Source organism: Charadrius vociferus, unplaced genomic scaffold (assembly GCF_000708025.1).
Source record: "Charadrius vociferus isolate BGI_N301 unplaced genomic scaffold, ASM70802v2 scaffold63, whole genome shotgun sequence".
Taxonomy (NCBI): Eukaryota; Metazoa; Chordata; class Aves; order Charadriiformes; family Charadriidae; genus Charadrius; species Charadrius vociferus.
This window is the reverse complement of record NW_009647579.1, coordinates 629,725-650,623: the sequence shown is the minus strand read 5'-3', so window position 1 is coordinate 650,623 and position 20,899 is coordinate 629,725.

Genomic DNA, 20,899 nt, shown 5'->3' with positions numbered 1-20,899 from the left:
TAATTGAATCCCTTATCAGCTTTTCCACTTTGCTTGGGACTGATGCCAGGCTAACTGACCTGTAACTGCTGTGATCATTCTGCTTCCTCTCTTTGGCTTTTGGCAACATTGCATATTTCTACTGTTCTCTAGCAACCTTTGGATTTATAGTGCATGGGCTCTTTGATACAAAAATATCCATCTCTAATGAAAGGATTTTAACAGTGACTTCCTGGGCAATGTGATGCAAGGGAGTTTATTATCGTAGTGTCATATGAATGTATCATCTTTTTTCTCTTCAAATACTAAACAGTAGAGTGTGTGTGTGTCTGCATGCGTCTATATACAATATATATAATTTCTGTCTTATCTATGATATTAATAACACTGTTGATTTAAGCAAAGCAGCATTGTGTTCATACCATTTTAAGGAATTGCAGGGGAGACAGTATAGTCCTGAAAAACCTTCGTATTGTTCTTAGCAACATATATTTCCTTAGCTTTCTTTATCGTGTTTCTACATTTTTTTCATTGCTAATTTATACAGACCACTGTCTAATTTGGTATATGTGTACGTACATATATACAAGCGAGAGAAGGTTTTCCATGTTATGCAGCAATATCGTGTTATGTTTTGTTTTTTTCTGCCAAAAAAAGAGACATAATCACAAACACTGCTCATATGTAATCAAATGATCAGAAAAGATGTTCTGATTGAATTTAATCCGTTCTGTGCCGAATGGTGTTATTTTACAGCCCAGAGCATTTATTCTAGTACGTTCCAGTAAAGATCATAAGACACACTCAATTCAAGCTCCTCTTTGTTTCCTTTTCCATTGTCCGTTTTTTTTCCTTTGTTTAAACATGAGTTGTTTGGAAATTCTACTTAGTCTCCTAAACTCATTTACTTTTCCTTCAAATGGTCAGTATACTTATGTCACTGCACCAATGCATACCAACATAGCAGTTTGAAGCTTACCAATGACACCCTGACAGCTGAAGCCTGCATTCTCAATTTACTGGTTTTTGTATCTCTCCTGTTTACTGTAGCTTCACAAGAGAATGATATTTTATAAACACCTGGTAATTTAGTTAAAATAGGACCTGGACTTTTAACAAGAGCACACTTTTTTTTAAGGTTTGGCACTCAGATATAAAACAGATGTTTATTGTACTTTTTAAGTGTCCAGGAGATCTTGTCAAAAGTGCCTGGCGAGTACAGTTATTTTTATGTTATATGTAAGTGTATATTATTCTTTGTTTTCACATATTAACACATGTATATTATTTCATAAATTAGTTTTGTTTTCTTATTATGGAATAATACTTTTGGTAATTGCCCACAGCTCTGCATATAAATGTGCTCTACAAAGGTGTTTGGATTAAAGATGTCTGGCTGCAGCTTTATTAAACAAACTGCTAATTAATCTCGAATATTATCTAGCATGCCAAAGGCTTTCCCTTCGTAGACAGATGTAGGTTTATCTATGGAATCTCTAGTCACTTGGGCTTTCTTACCTCTTATATGCCAAACCCATTTCAGTTGTTTCCTCATACAGAACACTGGGTGTAATAATGTGTCTGCCGCCAAGAACTGAAGTCTTGATATGCAGCTTTGCATTCCCAAATCACATTACCAACCTGGATTGCGCTATTGCTCTCACATTGTGGAATGCAGATCTCACTTTTAAAGTTGAATCAAAGGAAAACACAAGATCAAGTATTTAATGGCAATTTCTCTTAGGATATCAGTCCTTTTCAAGTATTATTCTTAAAAGAGGCCTTTTGTTAAGAAAGCAAAGCTCTGGGAATAGCAACCATTCCCACAAAAACGTTCCCGCTAGATTCTGCAAAGTCCACCAGTTCCTCAGCTCTTGGCTCAGCTCTTACTCCTAAATAAGGACAGTCAAAACCAAGCGGGATTAGTTCTTAAAAGTCCTCACAAGACACGGTTTAGGGCTAGACTAACCGTTTAGACTTCCAGTCTCAATCTTACTCAGATTCTGCCCTTGTTTATGCTAATTTAAACCTGGTGCAAGACTGTTGACTTCAATATAGTTCCAACCAAGGAAATGAGATTCTGAATTTTGACCTGTTTTTCTTGATGCCACCATTTCTGTTCTCTTTCATCTTAATCTGTTTTGTCTCAGTCTATGTCCTCTCCTTTTGCATCAGCCAGTAAGTGCCCTCTGCAGCTCTGTTTCAGCTTTTGTTTGCCTCTGATCTTTTTCTCATTCTTCTAATGAAAACACAGTCTTACTGAAAAGGTGGTAAAAAGGTGTTTTTCCTGGACTAAGCATGAATGTACATGAGAGGGGTATAATACTCCTCCCTGTGTCTTCTGAGTCAAAAAAAAAAAAATGCTAATTATGGAGCAGTTAGTGGAGGAAAAGGGACAATTATAAATGAGCCTAAATTTAGAATTATGAGTTTGACTCAAAGCCCACTGAAGACCATAGGAGTCTTTCCACCAACTTCAAAAGGATGTGAAGCACACCTAGCCTTACCTCGCTACTTAACAGGACTTTTGGTTAGAGCTGTATTAACAACATAGGGAAACTGCCTTGACGGTTAAGCCTGCCTTATTTTCAAAGGGAAAGTTTGACAAATTTTGCCAGACTCTGGAACTTAATTAAAACACTGGAAAATTTCAAAGTGACAACTACTTTAAGACTTTTTTTTTTTTCTGTATTCCTTCTTGGGTGGATCAAGTAAAGTAAAAGAAAAAAGAGTGTCTTTAATTGCTGGGAAGTTTTTCTTTCATTCAGATGCCTATCCAAACTCCATTCACAGAGAGGAAAAAATGTTACTTTGACCTCCTCTATATCTTATGCAGAAATTAAGCTATGGGGTATTTATACATGTCACCCTGTTATTACACCAAGAACATGTCTGCTGTCTTAAAGAAAAACACATCACTACCAGTCATACTGTTTCTGTGATGATCTTGTGTATCAGAACCATATTTACAAGTACATTTTGCTTAAACTGAACACAAAATGAGTCTGTAATTACAGGTTTTTAAATTAACTTATTGAAAAATTGGTTACTCTGATCCACTATAAAGATTTCAAGCCTACTCATGTTCCCCTTTTGACAGAACCAGCCACTCATTTGCTGCACTCATAAAGCAGATGGTGCTCCCATTGGTGTCATTGGGTCCCTTGGGTCAAGCCAATTGGAATTTCCTGCTTGCATGAAATGCTCTCTTTCTTTTTTTTTTTTTTTTTTTAGCTTTGAGAATTGTTATGCTCCAGAGCAGTAGCCATTTTTCAATGTTTCTGAGGAAATGGATGTTGTGAAAAAATATTGGCTTGAAAGCAATGCTGCATGGTGTTGCCAAAGCACAGCATGCACCTGAGGATCCAGAAGGCACCGAGTGAGTGACAAGGGTCATGCTGGCTGTGCATGTCACAAACAGATTTACCCTCCAAAGTTGTAAGTCTGCGTGCCTTGGGTTTGTATGCACAGTGTGCTTTAGAAATGCTGTGGTATGGTGGGCCTCCTGGGGAGCCGTGGGGAGTTTTAGCCTCCAGCTTCTTCCTGCTTCAGCAGTCAGCATGGGGTGCTGTACCGTGTGTCTTTGAACTTTGTTGTAAGACACATATATGAATCTTGCATGCAGAAATGTATGTAAATGTTGTAAGATTTGTATACAATTAACAAAATACTGGTGTGTATATAGACATGTATTTCACTTTGTATATTTAAAACTTTTTTCTGGTATTGATCTAAATTTTCAAGCATTTTTCCCTGTTTAGATTCCCTTTATCCCATGTGCAGATTCACTATTTTCTTGAACCAGGAAACCAAAGGAAAAATCAAGAGTAAATTATTTTCTCATCTCAGTTTATAATATCATCTGATAAAATGTAGGTTTCTTCTCCAGATAAACTGTACAAAAAGTTAGCACTTTGCCAGAGCCCCTAGAGCGCCTGTTAAACGCTTAACAAAAGGCTTGTTTTGACAAAGGAATATCACCCCTAATTGTCAAATCCATTCCAAACAAAACTGGGAGAAGATGAGTGGGTAATATTTTCAGTCAGCAGTTGGGCCTTTGAAAACTTAATTGTGGGCAGTCAGAGCTAGCGCTGCATTTTTGTCTTATCGGTTGCAGTTTCATGGATTTCATTATTTTCACAGGTTGCTTTTGGTCGATACTTAATGTTTGACATGTGGGGACAATGGATGTGACAGGACAGTGTTTGGAAAGAAAACCACTGAGCCGGTTTCCTGGTGGTGTGTGCTGCCATGGGTCAGCCCAGCTGCAGAGCAGGGGGCAGCAGCGGCCTACCCAACAGAAAGGTCCAGGCCCAGGGGCCCGGGTACAGCAAAGCTTCTTGGGTTTTTCAGAGTAACATCTGTTGAGAATGAACTAAGTTTCTCCTCCGTTTCTCCCTGTCCCACAAGGGTAGCGTCTTAAGGTCTCTCTGTCTCAACTCTTTTTCACTTTGTTTTGTGATCCCTTTGGGGCCTGTTCCCCACCCGCTTTTCTTTTTCCAGTACTGTGTTGCTTAGAGGTATTGTTGTCTTCCTTCCTCCAAGGTCTTTACACTTTTAGCTAGAATCAATGACATTTGGGTCAGACAGCCAAGAGAAAACTGGATCCTTCCAGTTTAAGGACCAACTTTGTTGGCTTTGCAGAAGGACCAGCCCTGGAAATTGTTGAAATAAAGGGAGGCTGCACACTCATTTCTGCCTGTATATTTTAAGAGCTTTATTTTCAAACAGGACTCTGTTTTTGGAGAAAAGAAAAACCACAGGATACACTTATGAGGAAAATAATTTCTAAAGCTGTGCCAGACCTTTCCTCTGGCCCAGCACTGAGAAGCAATCTTTAAGCTGCCTGGAGAGGACATCTGGTGATCCTGTGGTATAGGGGAGTCATCATGCTGCTTAGCCACTTTAGGACATCTGCTCTTTTTAGCTTTGGAGAGTGATGGGACACAGCCAGAACTTGCAGTATTTCAAAACACATCTGTCAGCAGAATAGTCCCTGGAGAATTTTATTCCTCCTGGTGTAATTTCAGGTTGGTTCTCTCTTTGCTATTTCTGAATCAACCAGAAAAGACCGACCGCATCTCCAGATAAGACATCAGAGAGGTGTTTTAAAGTAGCTTTTGCCACCTCTGTGGGCTCTGCCCAAAAAGAGCAGACAGGAGGGACCTGTTCTGAACATTGATGTAAGTTTTTCCAGGAAATATCTGAGCCACTAATAAGGACAAGAAGTGAGTAGCTTTATAGAGTCAGCACAAATCAAGAGCTAGGGATCATATTAAGCCACTGAGAGCACGAGGCAGTCGGTACAGCTCTGAACTTCCCTAGGCATGTCCTCAGTCTGAGACAATTGCAAGTGCCTGCTGTGCTGGTGATGTTTCTGTATGTCAGAAATGCTGAAGCTCCAACTGTTAGCACTACCTCTCCAGATCCTTGTACCACCTTCTGCTCCACTATTCTTGGATTCAAAACATCAAAGACTTGATTCCACAAACTTATGCTTTATTTGCTACAAAACAGATGTACTTGGTCTTATTCTTCCTACCTGAACAAAAAAGCAGAGAAAATCATTCACATATCCATCATGATGGAAAGAGAAAGGCTCGGAGGTAAATCTGCCTAAATGGCGGGTGGATCATGAATTAGTTGCCTTCTTCCACTGTCTGCTGCCATCTTCTTTTGGCAAAGATGGCTCAACCTCCATCAAGAAAATAAGATAAGGATGATATAGAAAATTCCATCCTCTCCCATGCTATATGTGTTAGCTGCATAGTTAGACAACTTATTCTGTCATGTTACTAACACATTATTCTGTCTCATAAAGCAAGTATCCTAAGTGTTTAAAACATAATGTGTTTATCTGGATTGATCTTCTGAAAAGTCTGATGTTTTTGACTTCTAGATAAATAAGCGCTCTGTATGGACGAGAAGGACTGGGACCTATGGAATGGTGCACCCTTCTTAGCACAAAACTGAGTTGGTATGTACTAGATTATTTTCACTCTTTAAATATTATAAGCACTTCTTTCTATGGCTTTAGGTAAGAAGCAAAAAAATCAAAGTTACTTTTATATTGACATTCAAGAATGCCAACAAGGAAGACCTAAGAAAATCGTTAGGAGGATTGTGTCTAATGTGTAAGATATCCTTGGAAAGTACAGAAATTTTTAACCCTCTACTGAGAAAAAAAAAAAAACAAAAAACCAAACAAACAAACCAACCAACCAAACAAAAAAGAGTGTTTCGGTCATTATGCAAAAGAGTAAATTATTGCCATATGTTTGGATTCTTGGAATTAAGACATTAAAATTGCAAGGAACATCACTGTGTAAATGTGAATTCATCTTCGAGCATCTTAAGCACTGAGAAGTAAACTGAGCTGAGGAATAAGCAGTTGTAAAGCAAAAAAAAATTTGCATTGTTAATGCCATCACTGAATTTGGTGCAGAATCATTTAATCCAGTAGATCTGATCTCCTGAAATCATCTTTAGATTTAAGCTTCTTCTGCAGGTCTTCTAGAGACAGACATGTTTCCAGAGACATAAGCTTTAGAATTTTAATCGCTTTTTAAGACTGCTGGAATCAGTGATATGCATAATTCACGAGTTTCACATTGCAGACATGTTAAGGCAAATGAACTATTGCAAACATGTAGCTCCTTACTGTTACATACAAATCCAGAAGTAAATATTGTTCATACTTCACTGCACAGTGCAAAATACTTTTTTGCTATTGAAATATAGTGGCAGCATTTTATGATTTCCATGGCCACGAAGAGATATGAAGGTGAATAGGTGGATTTCAGTATTTCTATCATGATGGAGAATGGCAATGCATTTTCCTTTCCATAAGTCTTAGTTGTTAAAATATGTAAATCTTGACAGGGACTAGAGTCTTAATTAGAAATGCATCTTTTCATTTATTTTCTCCTCTGCTTCTGTTCTTCAGAATGCCTTTTCTGAATTCAGTCACAAATATAGTAGAGGTTTTTGAAATAGTTTATTTGCAAATTTCATCTCAACCACAAATGAGAAGCAGTCATGTCTAAGATACGTGAACCGCCTTAAGGGAAATGGCAATGTTAACGTTTACCAGTAAGGTGAATGAAATTATTTATTTAGGGCACCCTTAACATTATTAAAAATCCCTTTGTGTTTTCAGTGCCTGTGAAGGGAGCCAAGAGGCTGGTTGTTATTCTTTGTCTACTGCTCATTTGTTCATTCCCATTTACCTTCTGCATGGCACTAGCTGATACATGAAGCAAAGCACCCTTCCAGTACTCCCCGTGTGCTTAACACATCGTGAAAAGCCACCCATGATTCTGAGAGATGCTCCTGGCTTCTGTAGCAGGGAATGGAACAAAAGGGTTTGAATTGGGCAAATTAAGAATGATGTCTAAGATAAACGTATTATTCAGTAACCTTATTTAAATTCCAGGAAGTCTGAAGTCCATACCTCTTGCTTTGTGCTGCCCAAAGCCTGCTCATTGTCTGCTGTCAGATTTTGAATGTATGACTAGGGGTGACTGATTTTTCCATTCATTTCCAGGCATAATTATTTTCTCACTCTTCAGCAACGCCTTCAGATATTTGTCACAGTCAAGCTTTGTGACTGTTGGCATGAATTCCACCAGGTCTGAGGAGGAGGAAGATATTGCACATTTTCACTGAGACAACTCAAGTCACCCTTCTCTATTTCTGCCACACTCCGCTGTCCGTCTCTAAAGTAATCAGAAAGTTTTACCTTTTGCACCTGACTTTATATAGCCTCAGTGATACCTTAATAGACTCACTATTTCTGATTTTGTTTATTTTTATCTTTTTACATGTACTGTCTTCCTGTTAAACAAAGGAGGTGGAAGAAGGAAAAAATAACTGCCTTCAGCTGTTTTGCTAGGACTGAAGATGGGTAAGCTTTGAATTTTACATACCAGTAGCATGAGAAGGGTGCAGGGAGCATGCAGATTTCATGTCTTTAATATGAAAATACCAGTGATGGGTATAAAGCACAATTTTGCTGCAGTTATTGCTTGAGTGGAGCTCACTTTCGACAAGGCTCAGTGAGTGAAGCAGGGGAACAATTGTATACATTTTGGGGGTTTTGTGTTCATAGTAGAAAACAATGCAAATTAGAGCTCTGTCAAACATAGGAGATCCATCTCAGGCAAGGCCTTGAAATATGGCTTGGTTCCAAACTGGAACAAAGATCCAAAATTTCAAAAAGTTCAATGAAGAATAATATCAGAGAAAAATAATTCACACTGGGTTGGCTGAATCATTCTACTTTGTCAAAACTGAAGTTTTCTATTTTGACTTTGATTACTTTATATTTTTGATAAGATGCATCTAACCTGATGCAAAATAAAATACCTCATTCAAAACTCTTAAGTCCAACAATACTGGAAAATGACATATGTTGAGGATACCACTTTGAAAGTAGAGTTATCAAAATCTTCACAGATGTCTACTGAGATTGTTGGGAAGTGAGATTCAGTCATTTCTTAATTTGTAATTGCTTGTTTAGAATTGTTTATAACTATTTATTCAACCATGTTGAATGAGTCACCCATCATAATAACACCAAGAAGCAGGGAGTCCACCTGACATACACCAAACCCTCCCCACTAACACCATCTGAATATGGTTCCAGCAGCACCTATGGAAGCCCATGCAGATGTGTGGGTTATCATGGTGTAGGCTGAGTGTACGCCTCCAGCTGAGTGCAGTCACCCACTGCTTCAGGTCACAAATCTTTTTCTGAAGGCTGAACAGTCCTTGGCCCTAATGAAATATTTAATGTCTGCATTTTCCTGTTTTTATTATTTTCAGTACCTGACTAGAATGCAACCTGGGTGTGTAACTGGGAATACATATATTGAAATTATTGAAGCCAATGCTGGGAAAAGGGCTGTCCTGCCCCTTCTCAGCTGCCACAATGTTGATCCTGTGGGGCATGTTTGGTTTTGTTTGTTTAGAAATCAAGCAGGGCCTTTTTTCTTCATTCTTTAATCATCAGGGAATAGCTTGTTCATATGTTGTCATGACACACAGCTCCATCACAATTCCTTCCTCCGACTATAAAAGGCATGAAAGCAGCATAGCCTAGGAGGGCATGTTCACCCCTTGTTCCATGCTGCACTTGCACTTGATCACCGTAGTTCAATCCCTGGTATATGACAATGTGTGAGCTCAAATCACCACGTTTCTCAGAATAATTTGTTGGTAGAGAGTAGACCTCTAAAATGCAAAGCAGATTAGAAAGATGGTCGATTCCTGCCATTCGTTTATATCCTTATGGAGCATTGATGCAGTTGAAACTTCCATCCCAAAGAACTATCATTAACTAGTGCACATTTATTTGCTTAAGGAGTCTAATAATCAATCATCACATTTCTCCACTAGTTTTGTGTCATTGTATTTCGTCACTTGGTAGGGTATGAAACATTATAATTCTTTACACAAGTTTGTTAACGGAATATTTATTTGAAGAGGTTTCACTATAAATAAAGATTTTCTACATGTATTTCTTTAAAAAGATTTATTTTTATTTCAACTATTTGCTTTCCTATGAAAAAATTATGTGAAAAAATAATCCAGAAGTGTAAACGACATGAAAATGGAATTATCCATCAGATGGAAGGGGTGATCACTCCAACTCAGGTATGCGGGTTTGGGTGGGGTACAGCAAATGGCTTCATTGATTTATATGTTTGGGGTATTTCTCTCCATGCCCTTCCCTCCCCACTACTGTAGATCATTTATCCTTTGAGAAAGAAAAGAAAGGCTGGTACAAATTAAGAATGGTAATGTAAAAGCTTATACCCACTGCATAAAAGTTTTTCAAATTAATAGAAGCATTAAATTGCCGAAGTTTTTTCCATATACTGCCAATATTAAACATGACGTGCCTGCTAGGGTTGGGATAAAGTTTTGTCAACATTTTTGGCATACAAGGTCTCAGCCTGGGGTCAATATTTTCTTGACCAAATTTTGTTGTTTCAGTTGCCTTTTTACACTCATATATTATAGCTCAAACATTTCCCAAAAAAATGAAATTTGGCAAGCTATTAAGTCCATAATGTGGTCTAATGCCTTTGGGTATTTTTTTAAAATGTAAATCATTGAGATATTTAAGGTTTGAGGTTTAAGAACTGTGCAGACACTTTAACAAGTTCTTTTAAAAATATTTAGTATGCATATTTACTACATATGTATCTTATAGAGACTAGAGATTGAACTGGAGATTGCTTGCTAAAATATGCAAACTGCTGTCCATGAATAAACATCCTCATGAACTCCTATTGAAAGTTTCTTATTTAAAAAATGTTGTTTAAAACTACAATAAAAGCAAAGGGAAGTAAGGTGGGGGGAGGAAAAGGCAACGTTTAAGTAACTTTAATGTTTTAACTTGGCCACAGAAAATAAAGAAGTTCATTTTTTTCCCCTGGGATCTAATCCAAAGCCCACTGAGGTCAAAAGAAGGCTTTCCACCTATTCCCACGTGCACTGGATCCCGTCTCTGCTTTGTTGCTCCCTTACTGTGCTTTGCTGATGGGCTGCAGCAGCCACCCGTATAACACAGTAGCCCACTCATCTGCCGTATGCATCCTATAGGTTTGGGCTCAGTTACTGGTGGCACAGGAACTCTTTTCTGGAGTGTCCTCTGTAAATTTGAATCAGGTTTCTACTTTTGCTTTGACATATTGGTGCTTACTGGTTATTCATTATAGTCCTCACACAGTAAAATATGGGAGGAAAATTGTAGAATCCTGCAAACGTACAAATGTCCCACTATGCATGTGTACCTAACAGTGGTACATACCACCCAGCATCCCTCAGCCTGAGAGTTCTTCTAGATATTAACCTAATTTCAATGTCATTTTTAACATCCGCCCGGGAATACATTTGAGAACTTTTGTTAGTTACAAATGACAGGATTTGTGTAATCAATGAGCACTGGCGCCATCGCATGCAATGCTCGTTAGAATGCAATTCCTGCAGTTCCTGGACAATCTGTTCCTTATGGTGATCTCTGGGAGCTTGTAAACTCTCACTAAGACGCTGGCAACATCAACCAAACATCTCAGACACATTGTCTCTCTGAACCTGAACTTTTAAAATGGTGGTTAAACATGTTGTCTGCTTTAGTTTCCTGTCTATCTTCATCATAAGCCAGCACCTGTTTCCAATAAATTATACACAGAGCTGTATCAGCAACACCTTGGCAGCAGCTGCCACCCCGAAAAGCAGAATGCCCTTGAGGACAATACACCTGTGAACACATACAGTGTTTATTTAGCTGAAAGGCAAAACTTTACCTTACATAAAGCAATTATCTAAAGCCTAATGTATGCCCATTATTAACACAAAATAACCTTGTTCTTAAAAACCAATAAAAATCTATTTAAAGGCTTTTTCCAAATCTCAGGGAAACAAATGCTAACACTGTGGATCTGCTATTAGCCTAGGACTTAAATGTCTGATGGTGGGAAGACGTGTGGGGGAGGCTACGTGTGCAGAATTACAAAGTAATAGGGCACAGATTTGGAGTTCATTATACACAGAGATGAGAGAAGAAGCCAAATCATTTTCCGAGAGACTGTTGAACAACAAACTTTTTTTTTTCTTTTTGTTTCCACATTATAAAGTAGCATTTTGTTGCCGAAGTATAGAACTACTGTGTTTAAGACAGTGTTTGATCTTTCCATCACTATGAGACAGTAGGAAAAAGTGGTCCTGAGAAAAAGGTTTTCTTATTACTAGAACAAACCTTTCATATCCAGTTCACTACTAGCACTGTCCTTTCATGTAACAGCGAGCCTATTTTAGCAGCAGTAAGTGGAGTGGTTGTTTGCAGCAGATCACAGGATAATGGAAATGAAAAAAACTTATGATTAAAATAGGACACAAATCTGAGATAAGTTCTCAAACTTTGGTAAAGCCAGAAGTAAAACTAGGAACTCTGTAGCTCAAGTAAATTGTAAAATAAATTTTCAGTTCACTATGAATACTTTAATGATTATTTGGCACATGAATCTTATAAATCACAAAAAGGGGAAAACATTTTCTACTTGTTGTTTCCAAAATTAACACTAAATATGAAAAGTTTATATAAGCATCTGCATGTGTGTATATATTCCTGTATTAAATGCTCATAAAATCTTACATTTTTAAGTCATACTTTACAATACTTTCCTTCCCTGTCTGAAGCCTCCTGATGCCATTTAAGTGATCAACTCAAATGGTCTTAGGTGAAAATGTGTTTTAACACTTCTGTTTGGCCAAACCTGAAAGCTGTGGAAGGACTTGCTAATGAGTATTACAGTTTGCTTAGGTGTCATATTTTTAAGTCCTTACAATGCTGAATACAAATACACGTAGAATGGTGATGCCTGCATGGAGATGTCCTCCCATGGATAATTTTGTACAACTCGATCCGATGGGTTATGTTATATTTTATGAAGTATAAAATAAAATTTCAAGAGAAAAACATTAGCATAACCTCACAAAAAATATCTTGTCTTTCAAATGTTGCTAATAAACATCACATATTTTGTTTCATATTTTGTTACCAGGTAGTTTGAAGTTTAACATAGCTATATTTTTTCCAGTTGACTTTCTTCAAACTGCTCTATTTTCATCTCAGAACAAGCATGATATGTTTCATAGATCCAAGATAAAACATATGGATTAAGTCAATGATTCAGTTTCTAAACCTCCAAATGACTGTTCTGATTACTCATGCAAATCTATATTTTTGCCAGGTTTCCTTAAGACTTGAATATGAGTAAAGTTAATAGGAATATATTTTCTTCTCCTAATGCACATGAAAATGTCGTAGAATGATGGTCTCCTTATACAGATACAAACCTGCTTCTTGATTTCCATTTTCTTGGCTGTGTTTGATTCTAATGGAATATAAATGCTAGGAGCACCCAGCTAAGATTCCAACCAAAAGGAAATGCAGCTATGGCTACAGAATAAAAACTATTTATTTTCCCCTGGAGTGTTTAGCTTTTATTAAATGTCAACAAATCTGAAAACATGCTTTACTAATCTACGGTGTGTATGGGAAATAAGTCACAGGCACAAGTCACTGAAGATAATGTTTGCTTTGGTTTAGATAAACAGGTTCCAGAGAACTGAAATCTCTCACAAGCATTTAAAACCTGCCCCTTGTTTCCTTTAACATTTGTCAGATCTCCCACTGGTGATCAAAGAATGCCAAGCTGTGATACAGCATGGGGGCTGAAAGCAGACCTACGTTTGTGATTGTTCACTACCCTCTGTGATAAGTTTATCCCTTAGTTTCTTTCCTGTTGACTTTCATGCACACTATTAACCCCGGATGTTACGTGTTCTCAAAGAGAAAATGGAATTACAAGTGGAAGATGCTGCCACCTGGAATGTCTGCCTCTGTGCTTCCCATCAGAGAACCACCTTGGGAGTGAGGGCCACAAAGGCAGCTTCGCGCTGGGACCTGCGGGGAGCCCCACCTTGCTGCAGTGTAAACTGGGTTCCTCCAGACCTAACCTCTGTGTTCACACAGGTTTTATTGAGATTGGGACATTAGAGTGCAGGTTAGCGCTGTACATAGGAGAGATGTGTTAGTCATAAACGAGCTACACAACCACCATGCTGATTCTGGCACAGCTTTTCATAGATTCAAGGAGGGTAACAGGAGTGCGGGGCAATATGCATCAGTCTAGTCTCACCCAAGGGATCCCAAGTTTGGTTCAATTTGGTGAAGAGACTGCTAAGGCTTTACAAACCTGAGTCGCCTTGTGAAGCGCGTGACAGAGTGAACCATTGCTGATAGATGGCATTGCAGCCGATATATCCAGGACAGAAGTGCTGAGCCAACAAAAGAAAGAGGGTAGAGCTGTGGAAACCTGTTATCCCCTCCACAAAATCCTTGCTGCAGTGTGGCCTCTTCTGTGCGTTAGATGTCATCACTGGCTTTCTCATGGTGTGATGTTTGGGCTGGGTAAATGCAGAGCTTCGCTTTGGTCTCCAGTCGGATGGCATCCAAAAATAAGTATCAAAAAGCATCCACCTCTTTTTAAAAAGTCAAACAGAAGAAAGTACAAATGCAAAATACAGTTTGGGTACAGCAGACAAGCAACCACCAATAAGGCTGAGTATGTATTAGATCATCTTCTCGAATAATATTTTATCTCAGGCACAATAAGGTGGGAAAAGAGCCATTGGTATCAGAGTTTCCTTTATTGCAATGCTTCTTTATTATTTCTTATTTAAATGTCTTTCCACTCATAGAGATATACAAAACGATGAAAGAAAGCAATATGAAAGCTCACAGTATGCAAGATTTATCTTTTATTCACAGGTTTTGTGTAACCCATTTTAAACTGATGTTTGCTTGTTTAGGAATGCACACCTGCACATTACCACTTGTGGTAAATAAGTTTATTAGCCAAGGAATGTCTGAATACTTACTGGAAATCCCATGTAAATGCAGTTATGTTTTCTGTTAAGATTCCTCTTTGGTAAAATATTCTATCCCACTCTATACTCTGGGGGCGGGGGGGAAGCAGTAAATGATGCACAAACATGCAGGAAAGATGCAGGTGAAAAGATTCACAGGGTTTAAAAATGTCATATGCCTGATGATTCAGTGTGTCTTTCCATGTGCAATTTAAGCATTCTGTTTCATATTACATTTATGTCAGATCAAATGTTCCACTCAGAGACTAAGATTTTATTAGTGTCTCATTTGTATTTATTTTTACTTTGAATTAAAACCTAAAGGTGGTGACAGAAGAAATTCTGATGCTTGGAATAGGATTAATACTTGAGGGCCATTCAGTTTTGCTAATCATCCATTTGAAGAGAATTTCCTTATGCAGAGATTGCTCCATTTAGGACAAAACCATTTTTTTCATTTCTGAACTCCAAAAGAGCAGAAGGGTGGAACGAAAGTGAGGGGAGGCAAAGGAGCAAAGTGAGACGGAGCAAAGTGGGAAGCTTTGATCCTTTCACCAAGGGCTGAGGCGGTTCAAAATGAAACAATCTCTCACCACATTAAAAAAAAAAAAAAAAAAAAAAAAGAAAAGGGAAGAGAAGGAAGAGAAACAGAGAGAGTAGTATGACAGGAGACAAAAAATTGAAGCAGGAGGCAAAGCCTCAAAGTAATGGCTGATGCCAAGCTGTGAAGGTGAAGCTTTGCAAGGAACAGAAGAGAGGAAGCATCTTGGCTCCCTAAACGCAAGGAACTTCCAAGAGAAGTGAAGAAATCACAGGAACAAAGTACATTCAAGTGACTTCTGATTTTGCATTGCTCATTACATTTCTTGCACTCTCAATTATAAAATAATTTTGCCATAACTGCGCTGAACAGCCTGGAGCTATAGTAAAAAAACATGCCAAAGATATTGGGCAATCTGCAAGAGGAGCACTGGCCCCAAAGGCTTCAGCAGTTGGACTGTGAGACCCCATTTCTAGAGCAGAGAGATGCAGCATGGGTGTGTGCTGAGGTTTGGGGAAGGGGCAGTGCTGGACCCCACTTGGGTCAGGGTAAACTCGAAAGAAAAGGAGTCTACCAGCAGGTCTGTCAGCTGGTTCACGACCCTTGTGGGACAGGTCTACTACAACTGTGTATCTGATTTAAAATGAGCAGAAAATTAATGAATTTAGCATATGGGTTTAATTTTGTCATAGCAAATTTGAGTGGTACTTTATTCCAGCTCAATGAAATGAGTAGGACTTCATGCAGACTAAAGCATTATTACACTTGAGGCAGGATCAGTCTTCTAATCTGCTACCCTTATACAGCCCAGTTTTCTCTGTTTACACATTTTAAGATACAATGCCTACATCATCTGTCAGTAAGCATCCTTTTGGCAGGCCAACAAATTGAGGTGGATATACAAAAAAGGCAATTTATCTGTGCCTGCACTTTTGCCAGGGATCCTAATGGAGTATGAACATACAGCCCAAACACTGTAGAATGCCAGCACAGTTTCTGGCAGCATGTAGTTAAGCATGAACAATCTGTGATTTGTTGAAGACCAATAAGAGACTCGAGTCCTTCTTAATCTGCAGTAAGATCAGTTTTTGCAAAATGATTGCTATATAGATGGTGCTTAGTATGCTTTTATTTTTGCATGATGGCAACCTCTACTGTCATAATTTATTCTTCAAGAACTACGGTGTATAAGTAACTATAAACAGCATATGAATCCAGTGCCTGAATAACTGCCATCTTTTTTTTCCTACTAACAGCAGTCACTATTCAGACATTTGAATGATAGAAACAGAATACACATCTACCCACTGTAATTTATTTCAGTCATTTTCAACAAGATGTCCTCTTTAAAAAAAAAAATTCCTTGAAAAATCCACGTCAATCTTTTATGTCTCCTCTGAGGAATGTGTATTTATACTACCCTCGAGCCAAGAATGGATCATCATTCACATATGCAAAAGAAACTTTAAATTACTTTTAGAGTTTGCCCATTCTTATTTTATTATCTTTAGTTCACTTTTGTGCAGAGTTATACATTAAATGAGTTCCTTTGCTGAGTGTAATAGGACTACCTGGAACCTTACGGAGAAAGAAGTGCTAAGCGACTGGGTGAAGATTCCTGCTTATTTTTGCAACGATGTGCTATTTTTATAAAGAAACAATGCAAGGACAGTCTTAGGCAAGCTATAGCAAGGTACTGGTTTTCAGAATCCTTCTGGAAATACTATTTACAAACACACCAGACCTCTTCTTTGTCTCATTCAATGTCCATGCTCAAAAAGAGCAGGATTTCACATTAATTTAGCTGTATGTGTTTGTTATTTCAAGTAAAATTCTCAAAGCATCAAAAGGCCTCTATATATGAGGTATTTCAAGAAAGCAGACACAGGCACACCAGATCAAAGGTACAGAATACAGTCTGATTAAACTAATTTTTTAAAAATGCATCTGAAGAAATTTACTTTGATTCACAGAACATGAAAACCAAGCTACCTTTGAACAAAAAGTTCCAATGAAATCCAATATTTTTTTATAATTTAAGAAATTCAGGGGTTTTAATGCTTCTTTGCTTTTTCCTTTTTATATGTCAATTAGAGTGGGACAAAGCTATTGCATGAAATATATATGGGGTCAAAGCCTAAAGTAGAGCCATCAATAATAATGTCTGCAGAACATCTGAGTTTTCTTTGAATTTCATGCCACTTTAGAACAAAGACGTTTGCAAAAGTCTCAGCAAGTAACGACATTTTAGGTTGTTTATTAAAAAATAAACACAGACCAAACCTTTGAAAAGCACACTATAAGTATGTTTACAACTATCCCCATTAACAAATGGGAGACTTCTTTTCTGTTCAATGTTTATCCTGTTTAGCTATCACACGGCTGGTCTCACTTGATGCCATCCTGCCAGTCTCACATCCCCAATATCCAGGACATGAGAAATATTAAGGGAAAATTTAGGAGCGCATACAGATTGTGACTGATGGAAGCAGTTAGACATGAGTCTTGTCTGTATCTTATTTCAGTTAGAATTATAGTATTTGCTCACCGTATGCTCAACTTCAAAAATTTAGTTAGCTCCATCCCTACATCTTCATGAGTTTTGGTGCTTTGGTCACCAACCAACATGCTGCTGTAGTTTCTTACCCTCTTTAATTGAGAAAAATGAAGATACATGCCCTGAAGATCTGAAGGTTTGAGATTTTTCTCATTTCCATTAACAAGAATTTCTCCAACTAATGGCATGCATCTAGAAGTACCCAGCCTTCACAAGTTTTATTCCTGAGATCTTGGAAGGGTGGCAGATGCACAGCAGCACACTTCTTGGTCACAGTTTCAGTAGCTTGTATGTGGGAGGATCTCCAACAGTATCTAGTTTCTAGTCAGGATTTGGAACCAGTCTGGAAAGTAAATGCTGTCCTCCTAATTTATCATTTTTCCCTTTTCCTACAGGAAATTGCCTGTGAATTGGTTGTCTCTCCAAATAGCTGGGGTTTTTTAATCATATTTTTATACTGCCCAGTTGTCATCCCGTTCACTTCCACAGCCTCTAGACTTTCATCTTCAAACTGTCCTTCAGAAAGTCCTGAACTCTCTGAACAGATCAGCCTTATGGCATTTGTACATTCCTGAATCTAACTCTTGCATTCCAGTGAAGGCACCTTCTATCGAGACTCTGCTTCTCTAGAATGAAAGGTACAGTGTCTGTTGAAAATACTGCATATGAAGTCACCAGCTCCATCTATTTTCCTACTTTCGATGGATGCCCAAATCTTGTTTTGAAAACTCTTAGGTGAAAGGCAAGATTATGAAAAATTTTCCCAGTGGCAAGTAAACTTTCCTAGTTATGCTTATAAAGATGTGATAACTATAACCAGTGTGAAAGCTATGAGCTTTCAGCAATGGCAAGCACAAAAAATGCAGAAAATGGGTATCAGTGGCTGTTCATGTATTGCCTGGCATAATGACAGAAACAAGAAAATGTTTGTTTAAAGTACATTTACCTGTTAGATAGGTATCTAGTGACAGTCACCTTGACCACCAGTTGCCTGGTTCTTGCTCGCTTTCAGGATATTGATGCAAACATAGGCTTTGGACCGTGATTATAATAAATAAAAACCTACTCACTCACCAAGCGATTGAGTGCAAAGAGACTGAAGAAGCTGTCAGACATTCTCATGTGTTGTCTGTGCTGTAATTGTTTCCAGTGGTCAGCAAAAATCGAAACAGAACCATAAGGTTTCAAAGATTAGGCTTAATGTCTCCCGCATAGTCTAATACATGATATGGCCCTTTCCTGGAACACTGTACGCACTGAAAGAGAATGATGAAGCAGAAGAATGGGCATTATGCCATTGCATCAGATGAAAGGGACGTTGGTGGATATTTGCCATGGGAATACTTGACTGTTAAGCAGTTGATCTACTGTCTGTTAGCTCATGGGAATGGAACTAGTAAACTTGGGAAACCTCAAATAAATTCCCATTGTATATATAAGATAATCCAAACCAGAATCTTCTCGGGAACAATTGCTAATGATACTGGAAGTCATCCTTGTTTAGTGGAAGAAGAGACAACTTTCTATGATCCATTTCAGTACAGATTTTTATGCTGAAAAATTTTACCCAATATTTACAAGAAGGGAAGTCTGTCATAGTGAAATCTCCATTTTAGGCATCAGCTTACTAAGGTACTACAAAGAATATTTTTTAAAAAGCCTGCTTCTGCCACCCTTGCAATGACATGAGGAACTTTTAAAATTACCTAGATGATAAATTGCTGTTTCAGAAGAATTCTTGAATGAGCTCATCTTTGTACCCTATCCACCATAGTCATGGTTTCTGTTACAAACCAGATGAGCTGAACATTTACCTTAGATCTTTTTTCTAATTTATGAAACAAATGTGCAATAAAGACCAAGTTTCACATACAAACATTTTCACTGACATCTAAAACAATCCAAAGGTTTGGTCACTGTATGTTCGGAGATGAAACTATTTTAAAATTCTTCCTCAGCCCAAAACTGCTAAGTTTTTTCTAATCAATCATCCGCAGATACCTCACACTGAATAAGTCATGCATTTCTAGCTGGCTTCCCTAAAGGGGTTTTATTCAGTGTTTAATAGAAACCATTAAGTCACTGGAATCAGAATACACAGCTAACATATTAACAAGCCCAGAATAGAGTAACTGAAGTCAATCTGTAAAGAATTTCACTTTCAATTACTAGACCCCAGACAACGAATCAACATAGACTAGTGAATGACAGATCAAATATGCCTGGTTTATGAGGTACGTATAAATACTTAAATAGTGTGGCATTGGAGTTGGTGACATGAAATATGAAATCTTTACATACACTCTTTTAGAAAGTAAATTGACTAGTATCAGTTTAACAGTTTTCTGTTATAATAATAGTTTAATAACAATTTAATAACAGTTTCTTTTTTCTGGCTTGCAGATTTGTTGTTGTTTGAAGTTGTCTTCTCTAACTCTTGAAAGCAGGTTTCCATATTCACTGTCTAAAACCCAGTATCTCCATCAAATTTTATCTCAAAACATCTTTCTTGGCTACTTCTTTTACTTTCACAAGACATAGCCAGAGAATAATGTGTCTCAGCTGCCACAGAATGCATTCCACCAAAAGAATGCACCCAAATTTGACCCGGGGAACAAGATACACCCCACAGTATATAAAAACCTTAATATTAAGTTGCCAGAAGGGTATCTGGCAAGCTTGAAATTAAACGTCTTTTCAGCCAATTCTAGCTACTCTGTTACTCCATAACCTTCCCATGGCCCATTACTTGTTTGTACTTTAAAAAAAAATAAAAATCAGTTTGTTGGAAAGACAAGTCTTTTCACAGTAACTCCAAGGTGCAGGTGAAACTTGGTTTTCCTATTTAAATTATGCTCAGTTTTCATTCCCCTCTTTGTCTACATTCTTCCCCTTTCCCTCTCTTTTTCTGTCCTTATTTCTGAATGGACTAAAATGAAATTAAATTCTTTAGAAAAGAAGGGAGAAAAAAAGACACACACGTATATGTCTTCTCAGATGTTTTTTTTAAATTCTCACAGCTCTAGTAAAAATACTATATACCTAGGCATTGCAAACCAACATTATTTTTGCTGTAAAAATACCACGTGCGCGTTCTTAGCCATGAGTCCTCTGTGCAAGATCCTTTCACACATGCAAAAACAGCTGACATTTCATCGCTTTAAAGTAGGGATAAATAGAAGAATCGTGGAAGAGAAATCCACTGCTGTTCTTGTCTGTTTTTTCAGTTACAGATGCTGCTTCTTCAGCATCAGGACTGTGCATGTTGATATTAATTATGAAAGTCATTTTCTTATATACTGTCTACTCCAGTGGCTGTTACTGCAGAAGTTTAAGTCATTTCAGTGTGCCCTGCAGCTGTCACAAACTTCTTACAAAAT